The sequence below is a fragment of the Pongo pygmaeus genome, chromosome 22 (genome assembly GCF_028885625.2).
Source record: "Pongo pygmaeus isolate AG05252 chromosome 22, NHGRI_mPonPyg2-v2.0_pri, whole genome shotgun sequence".
In the NCBI taxonomy this organism is placed as follows: domain Eukaryota; kingdom Metazoa; phylum Chordata; class Mammalia; order Primates; family Hominidae; genus Pongo; species Pongo pygmaeus.
Window position 1 is genome coordinate 48,755,600 of NC_072395.2, and position 8,815 is coordinate 48,764,414.

Sequence of the window (8,815 nt, forward strand, 5' to 3'; positions counted from 1 at the left end):
TTTAAGGCTTCCGATTCCATTACCCACTGATTGTTTGTCCATCAACCCATAAACCTAGGCCAGCAGATGTCCCCAGAGATTGAATGTACCCAGATGGATACCAGATTCAGGCAGGTGTGACCTTAGGGAGGCTTTCCTGGTTTTCACATCCTCCGGAGGACTCTGAAAGAATGGTCACCTGGGGGCTTCCCAGAGGAGTACAGCTAACTCCAGGGGAACCACATGGAACGTTGTCTGCATCAACATCCTTATCACGACCAACTGCCCAAGGACTGCTACGTACAGCACAGCCTCTCGATATGTCCCAGAGCAGACTCACACCCTTAGGCTGCCCTAAAAATGGCCAAGACTCCATGGATCAAACAGCAGAAGAATGCAGCCCATCCCAAGGAAGGTCACTCGACTCAACCTACCAACCTATTCAGCCAGAAGAATTCCTTTTCAGAAGCAGATTGGGAAACCAATTTTTTCCCCCTGTGGAACCATCAATTTCACCTTTCCAAGAGGACTCTGACGAAAGTTGCTAACCCACTCTTCAGAACCTCTGAAATTCATCTTCCTAATTGAATGGAGGTTTTCCAGTGGGGAAAAAAACGGCTCATTCGAAATAGGAGTAAATGTGTTCGGCGTCGGCGTCGCTCCGCGCGGGGGCTCCAGGCCGAAGTCTCGCCGCGAGCTGCGAGTCAAGTGCCGGTGGTTAAGGGCGCTTGAGAAGCCTCTACCCGTTTGGCGTTGGCTCTGGCGTCTGGGTCGTTGTGTCCTGACAACCCCTCAGGTAACCGTTTCCTAGACAGCGGGTGCGGCTGCTTTAGCCGTGAGCGGGCTCCGCGGCTGCCTGCGGGTCTCAGCTAGTGTCCGACCCTTCTCTTCACGGACTCCACGCCGAGCAGCCACCCTGAGCCAAGAGCCGGAACTCCCGGCAATGGCGGCCTGGACAGCCTCGCACCGGCCAATCAAGGGGATCCTCAAGAACAACTTCCTCTATGACTTCCTCTACGGCGGTGTCGGCCTAACGGCTCCACGGCAGTGTGGACGAGGAACTGAGCAAAAAAATTCCAGAAGTGAGATGAAATGAACATCCTGGCGACATATCATCCAGCAGACAAAGACTATGGTTTATGAAAATAGATGAACCAAGCACTTCTTCCCATCGTATTATAGGTGATGATGAAGATGCATGTAGTGATACAGTGATACCACTGAAACCATGGAACCAGATATCTTAGCTAAGAAATTAGCTGCTGCTGAAGGCTCGGAGCCAAAGTATCGGGTTCAGGAATAAGATAGCAGTGGAGAGGAGGATAGTGACCTCTCACCTGAAGAACAAGAAAAAAAGCGACAATTTGAAATGAAAAGGAAGTTTCACTACAATGAAGGACTCAATATCATCAAACTAGCTAGACAATTTCAAAAGACCTAAATGATGACGAAGATGAAGAAATGTTAGAGACTGCAGTTGCAGAAAGCATGAATACGGAAAAATCAAATCAAGGATCTACTGCAAGTGACCAACGGCAAAAGAAATCACGAAGTTCATAGAAGAGATTGGTTCAACGCTGCAATTGTTTGTTAGATATAAACCCTGTTACTATAATACATTGCTTCTTGTTCTCCACAATTCATGACTTAAGTACCAAAATGCATACCAGTTATTATATATTGCCAAGAATTAAATGATAACCTTATAGAGACTGATAATGCCTAAAATATATTCTTGTGCATAGTACTTTACCACAAATACAGTGTAATATCATCAGTCCAAAACTGCATTACTTTTGTAAAAACACTGGTTAATTTGTATAAGATATCATATAACTTTTTATGCTTTAGCGGTTAAACAATATCTTTGGGGGGGAACATTATTGTCATCACTCTAAATGTGGTGGTAGCTCTTATAAAGTTTGTTGTTGTTTTAATCAAAAGCCAACTGAACAGGATATAAAGACTGATAAATATTCAGGCTGAATAGTATTTTAACGCTTGTCTTCAACTTGATTTGTCTGTTTAATTGAAAAGGGTTATAAGAGTTACCGTTGCATTTTCTGGCCTACTACCTTTAAAATTCCTGTTGTGTTTGTTTGTATTTACAAGGAAAGGACTGAACTTTTTCTCGTCAAAACTAGCTTTTTTCCCACAAATAAATTATCAGGTTAAACTTGCACTAATGTCTCCTCTGTTTTTTGTTTTTTGCTTTGGTTTTTTCTATTTTATGTTTTTGGTACACTGGGCAGACTTCAGAGCAGCTTTTTTTCAATAAATATTCTAATGTAGCTATCTCGGCTTTCCCTTTAAATACCTGTCTTAACCTCCTGCTTTTATTTCTTACCCCTTTCCTCACATACGCACACAATCCTTTACCTTTTAAAGGATCATTAAGATTGTCACAACGTTAGGAATTCTTTCTCTCACTCTTCTGTCATTTGCTGCAATATTGAAATTCTTATTTTGACCATCAATGCCTATGAATTCTTGTAATACACGAAGAAAATAGATTAAGTAGCAGCAGTACTATAGGCAGGAAATACAGTTTAACTGCTGAATTTCTATACCTCTCTCATTTACAGCTTGCTAATTAAATTGTTATTATCAGTTTGTTTGGCTTAGTTAGACTTAAGAAAACAACTAACTGAGGGTTTTTTTGTTTTTTGGGTTTTTTTTTTTTTGCATGAGGAGAGAATTGTGTGTAACCAGTGATATGATTATTACTGAATGTACAGACAGAAGTAAGCCTGGACATTGTTTAATTTAAATACTTTAAATAGTCCCTGCTTTAAGGGAATATGATAATGTATACTATGACAAATGTACTTTATTCTTCTAACACAGTAAGAATTACTTGGAATTTTTTCCTGAAATGAAGTGCAGGAAAGCCCTGTGTGTCTTGGGTTAGTGATGGTTTCATTTCTAGCCAATTATTTGTATCTTAATTTTTTGTTAGTACCAAAATAATCTGTTATATGAACAGACTTTTAAAATAATTTCTGTATATTATATATTATAAGAAAGCTTTTATTGAACAGCTTATCTTCCACTTGCAAGTTTATGGAAATATCAGTATGTCAAAATAAATAAAAAGTGGGAGAATTATTTGGTATTAGAAGAATGTGCTTATTATTTTGATTTTTTTAATGGGATATAATCAAAGTACTGCTGAACTATAGGTGCAGTATTCTACTAAACATTTCAGCTAGTAATACCACTGATTTAGAAACAAAACTGTTTATCTCTGCTTTCTGAATTTAGAATGTTGAGATTACCTGTTTAAATCTGTTTTGGGGGATGTAGACATTAAGTCTGTGCATACATGTGTACATATATTCATGCACTTTCTGATTTTGGTTTTCTCGTTTTTGAGTTCTTAGAAAGTATTCACATACTCTTTTTTCTGGGAGAAGGAGCTGTTGTACAACGAAGAAAAGGATAACACTTTAAACAGTTGATTCTGTTTGTGTTTTCTCCAAATTATTTTTTGAAATTTACCTTACAAGCAAACTCATTTTCTGGTTTTCAGAAATAGGTGATTATTTCAGAGCAGTAAGACATGACAAACAGCATGCCCAGGAGGATTTTAGGTAGTCAAATTCAGCTGAGAAAAGGTATTTTCAAGTCATAAGTTGCTCATTGATATGGTATGAACTAGCGAAAATATGAACCATTATAATTCAAGTTAGATTTTCTTCTGGAGAGACAGATCTGAATGTTCAGTTCTAGCCACAGCAGATTTTACTTTCAACTTTTTAATCAATATCACTTTCTGTGCTTAACTCCTTAGTGTTGCTTTGTCCGTTTTCATTCATCTAAAACTCTGCAGGGATGACTAAAATTTGACCTAATGGTATAAATGGATTGTTAAGAATAACTTTAAGTTGAAGATTAAAGCAAGATGCCATTTTCCCCATGACTTTGATTTTGTTTACATTTTTTTCCTTTAAGTTAGTATATACCACACATACATAAAATACAATAATATGACAACAAAAGGAATAAATGTTCTTATTTTATAGAATAATAAAATGTCTGATATTGGGATATGACTTGTCGTGTTATATTCATAATTGTTGTAATAAAATTAGTAACTCCTAAAATTAATGAAATACCTGCGAAGCATAATGAGAAAATTGTAAGAGGCTCGTGCGTGTGCTAAATTTCCAACTAAAGCTGCTTATCCTGTCCCAACGCCAGCTTCTGCTAGTAAAGGGCAAGCAGAAGTCAAAACGATGGTGAAAAAAGTCAGAGGCTTATATTGTTTATAAGAGAATGCTGTATCTGCGCTCAGTCATTTAGGGAGCTAATCAGTTACCAAGTCCTCTTATTTTAATTGGCATATCTATTAAAAGATTATTACAAATGCATGGGCAGTTATAATGACATAAATTTGATCATTGCCTAATAGGGCTCTTGGTTAACCCAGTTTGGCTCATATTAAGAGATTTATGTCAGTTCCTACTATTCTGGCCCAAGCACCGAATACTATAATGTGCCAATATCTTTGTGTTTGTTGAAAATAATCAACAATGAATCAATATAGGTAGAAGAGTGAAATGGCTGAGGAAGCCTTAATCCGTAAATCTAAAGACAGAGGTTGAACCCTCTTTTTACTGTGCCTCAAGGTGAATAGTCACATCAAATTGCAAACTCAAAGATGCAGCTTCAATTCTGCCAGGGCTTCCCCTGCCCTTTCCTCTCAACAGCAGAAGTAGACTGAAGACAGGTGATTAGGGTATTTCACTGTTAATGAAATTTTCTTGAGATTGGATACTACCAATCTAATGAGGATTTAGTTTAATTAAAATGTTTGATTTGCATTCAATTGATGTAAGATAGAGAGTGTTGCAGTCCTTAATTTTTCAGGAATAAAATATAAAATATTGCTTAGGGCTTTGAAGGCTTTTGGTCTGCCTAACCTAAATTCCTAATCCAATGTTGAGAATACTGGTTTAAGTGGGAAGAAAAAGGCTGATAACAAAATAAGGAAAGGAAGGAAGAATGTTTATTTTATATTTTCAAATTGTCATTTTGTTTTTGTTATTGGTTTTGGGGAACGTCATTAATGATGTAGAACGGATTAATCTCATATAAAAATATAAGTTGAGTAGTGCTATGATGGTGATAAATGTTAGTATAATAACGCTGTTATTTTTTCTTAATTCTTGGCGAATAAGTCATTTGGTAAAAATCGTGTAAGTGGAGGTAGATCTTTTGAAGATAATAGAAATATAAAGATATGGAAGTTATTAGTGATAACTTACCCCATGTATGTAATAATGATAATGTATGGGAGTTATATTTAAGTTAAATAAATATGAATACAGTGATTATTAATATTTTGTAATTAGTAGATGTAACATTATTGTAGAAAGGTTGTAGGTTAGAATGGACATTATTTAGTCTATATGTGCAATTGATAAATAGGCCAGAATTTTGTGTAGTTATGCCTGATTTAGTCTTCCTCATTCTCCTACCAGAATTGATAATATAGCAATAATTAATATTACGTTTGGGTTAATTGATGATACTTGGAACTGAGATTAGTGCCAGTTTTTGTCATGTTAATAAGATTATGCCTGATGTTATTGGAATTCCTTGTCTTACTTCTGGGACTCAGAAATGGAATGGAGAAAGCCCACTTTTTATAATTAGTGTTATAGTGACTATTACAGATGCTATTGGGTTGGGAATTTTTATGATTGTTCACTACCCAGAATATGATATATAAAGACACCTACTATTAGGAGTGTAGATGCAGTTGTGTTAAGAAATATTTAGTAGCTGCTTCTTTGGATCATGAATTTAATTTTTTATTAAAATAAGAATAATGGCTAGTACATTTATTTCTAGTCCTATTCAGATTATTAATCAGTGCAAGCTAAATATTGTAACTATAGTTCCTGTAAAGTTCTGACTCACGGTTCACATCACTCTCTGTTATATAGTATACAGAGACATACATATTATATATATATGATATCTTTCTAAAAATAATCAATGAAGTTGCTTTAGTAAGCATTGCCATGTCATTTTTGGAGGGAGAAAGATAGGGAGCAAAGAAGGAAATGGGTAAGATGGGCCCCAATCTAAACCTCAGGTGTGCTTCCCACAAAAGGCTCCAGAGAGTCTCTGGATTCCCCACAACCAGAGAGCAACAGCAGGTGGAGTTAGATTGGAGATGAAAGCATTTCAGATAAATGTTTGTTGACTCACATGTAAAGAGAAAATTTACTAGACTGCCTAAGAGGAAAAGATCTTGGCCCAAACCTTTTCCTTAATCAATGGAAGAATCCCCATTTTCCCCCACTAAAAAGAAAGGAGCAAAGAGCCAGCCACGAGGTGGTCAATCTGCATCTGCTCAGACATGAGTGCGAGGACCTTCTATGGCTTGGAATCTTCAACGCACATGAAAAGGGCTTTTTCTATCCTTAAATGGTAATGATCTATAACAATAGGGCTGTGACACTGGAAGATATCAATTCCTACATCTCGCTGTGCTGAGGACACTCACGGTTTTAGCCTCAGGCCTTCCTAGATTACATTTTAGTTTTAGTTCATATTCTCTTGTTTGTCCTAAATGTCAGCTTCTGATAAAGCTCATTAAACAGAGCCTGGCCCTTCCCACAGGGGGCTTATTATCTCAGCCAGACAATTCTTGCCAGTAGGCAAGAGGAAGAAGATAAGCAAACTTATAAGAGTTGTAAAGAATGGAACTGGGACCCAAATTATGAGCTAAGGCCTTGAGTAAACATATACAGAGGTTCCAGGTAAATGGTGATTCTGTTTACAGTGGAACAGGGCCTTCTTTTCCAGGACTTCTCCTCCTAGCTGATCTGATTAGCAGCTCCTTATTCATATCTCCTGCTCCAAAGTTTTCCATTGCCACATATACAGGTAATGGTATTTTGCACAAGAAGATAAGCATGATTCAATAGAGGCAGGAGGGTCTGGTAATCAGCTACAACATCAATTGTCATATATGATCGCTAGTAACATTCCCAACAGGTGTGGCCCCACCTCTTCCTCTGCATGGAAAACAATTAATGGTATCTTTTTTGCTATCCTTGGATTGTGACTAAAGTATGAGGTGCTTTCGTCATAATTAGAGGTGCTGCGTCACCAGGAATCTATGTTAATGAGCAACCAGAACTTCCTGGAAGACAATAGCCCAAGAAGCAACCCACTGTCATCAGTGAAGAAGTGACTCTGGGAAGACCTTGGTGCTTGGTTGGTCTCCTGAGCCCCGCCCAGCCCAATCTGCAATGTGTAGAGAGTGTAACTGAAAAGGGAGGTTGTTTCCACTAATGATATCTAAGGCACTGAGGAACGGGCGGCTCTGCTTCAGTGACCTTTCAAGAAGTACACACCAGGTGAAAAGGGGAATTTGCTCCACAAAAAACTACACAGCTGTGGCTCCTAAGGGCTCCAAGCATCATCAGCACAAGCAGAGGAGATGACACCCAGGGCAGCAGCAGTGAGGCCTGGAGGGCAGGTGTCGCTCACCCCAGGGGTGGCAGATGGTCTCAGGTAGACCTGGATGACAACGGAGGAGTCTTTACTGGCACCTTCCCAGGCATCGAGGAAATAAAACGGCAGCTGCCACATGGTAACTAAGCCCTTGAACCATTTAGGAGAAAGGATTCTGAGGGCCAATGTCCCAAAGCAGCTAGAAAAATAAGGTCATCAATACTGGTGTGAACCTCTTTTAAGCCCCATGAGTTGTAAGATCTTAACCACAGTCTACAACTTCAAACTTTTTCTAGGATGTAAAAATTGTGGCCTGGCGGCACGGTGGCTCACACCTGTAATCCCAACACTTTGGGAGGCTGAGGTGGGTGGATCACAAGGTCAGGAAATCGAGACCATCCTGGCCAAAATGGTGAAACCTCGTCTCTACTAAAATACAAAAAATTAGTCGAGTGTGGTGGCACATGCCTGTAATCCCAGCTACTCGGGTGGCTGAGGCAGGGGAATCACTTGAACCTGGGAGATGGAGATTGCAGTGAGCCAAGATCATGCCACCGTACTCCAGCCGGGCAACAGAGCAAGACTCCATCTCAAAAAAAAAAAAAAAAAAAAAAATTGCAGACACACAGAAAGCTTGTGGGTTCCTCCAAAGGGCAGCTCAGAGATTCCTTCTTCTCTGATCTGTCTGCAGAATCAGGTTTCATCAGCTTAACCTGAGACTTAAAGGTGCTGAAAAATGAAGGTTTCAGGTGAATAAATGGGAACTGCAGAACAGAGATTGGCAGCTATCATTATAACCTAGTGCCAAAGGGGTTAGACCTGTGGGTTCCACCTGTCTGGTGAATAATCACCTTCACGAAGAAGATGGTCATCTACCAGTTATGACCTCACATCCTACTCAATGCCTTCAAGTAGGAGAGTATAAAGAGTATAAAGAGGACTAGCTATCACTTCTCAGCTTTCGGCTAAGAACAAGTGAAGGGCACCAGCTTTGGAATCATAAAGATATGAATTCAATCCCAGTTCTTCTATTTGCTCATAGTATGAATTTTAACAAATTAGGTGACCTCTCTGCATCTTGGATGCCTCAGCTATCAGATAGAGTATATCTAATGGGATATCTTGCAGGACTATTTTTCAGGGTTAAATTAAACATGTCAAGCTCCTAACAGAATGCCTGACATATAGTAGTTGCCTTAAAAAAAAAAAAAAAGTAGCTACTGCTATTAACTAGCCAACTTTCAACAGCTCCCCTTATACATAAAGTGGGCACTAAGGCAAATTAGAGCTGGATCCTACTAATGGGGGACCAGGAACAGTAAATGTGTTTGGAAAGCCATAGGATTTGAGAGAGAAAATC

At 38.8% G+C, this 8,815-nt stretch overlaps 1 pseudogene; it reads left to right on the forward strand.

Moving 5' to 3' along the window:
- Positions 1 to 922: 922 nt before the first annotated feature.
- Positions 923 to 2,048, forward strand: LOC129022617 (protein phosphatase inhibitor 2-like; annotated as a pseudogene).
- Positions 2,049 to 8,815: the final 6,767 nt, after the last annotated feature.